The sequence below is a fragment of the Megalobrama amblycephala genome, linkage group LG10, assembly GCF_018812025.1.
Source record: "Megalobrama amblycephala isolate DHTTF-2021 linkage group LG10, ASM1881202v1, whole genome shotgun sequence".
NCBI lineage: Eukaryota > Metazoa > Chordata > Actinopteri > Cypriniformes > Xenocyprididae > Megalobrama > Megalobrama amblycephala.
This window is the reverse complement of record NC_063053.1, coordinates 35,536,953-35,537,466: the sequence shown is the minus strand read 5'-3', so window position 1 is coordinate 35,537,466 and position 514 is coordinate 35,536,953.

The window sequence follows — 514 nt, the reverse complement described above, 5'->3', positions numbered from 1 at the left end:
GTTTTGTGCATAATTCTATGGCTGCTGCCCCAAAAAATGACAACTAGGTTTTTACACAGATTGTATTCATTACATGTACATTATATTTATTTTCTTACAATCTGGGCTGACCGATAAAATCATTATAAAAAAAAAAATAGCATTTCAGCACTAATTTTAACTGAATAGATGTTCCCAATCTTCTAGCTGAACTTTCAGATACACACCAAAAATAAGAAAAGTCAAACTATATCTCTGTTAAGTCTTCAGCAGACAGTGGATCACTGTCTAGAGCACTAGGAGACAGATGTAGTATGTCGCAGATAGGCACTAGCAGAGCTCTGCAAACATTCTGTAGGCCACAAACTGACCTACTCTCCTAAACCATTAACCAGGCCTGAGTGGGAATATAAGCTACATAAGAGCTATTCAATCAGAACAGCAACAGAAAACAGTAACATTTACTGTATTTAAGAGATTGGGCAAGTGCCTTTACTTCTTTGCATTTTAATTCCAGGACACTTACTGTAAAAAA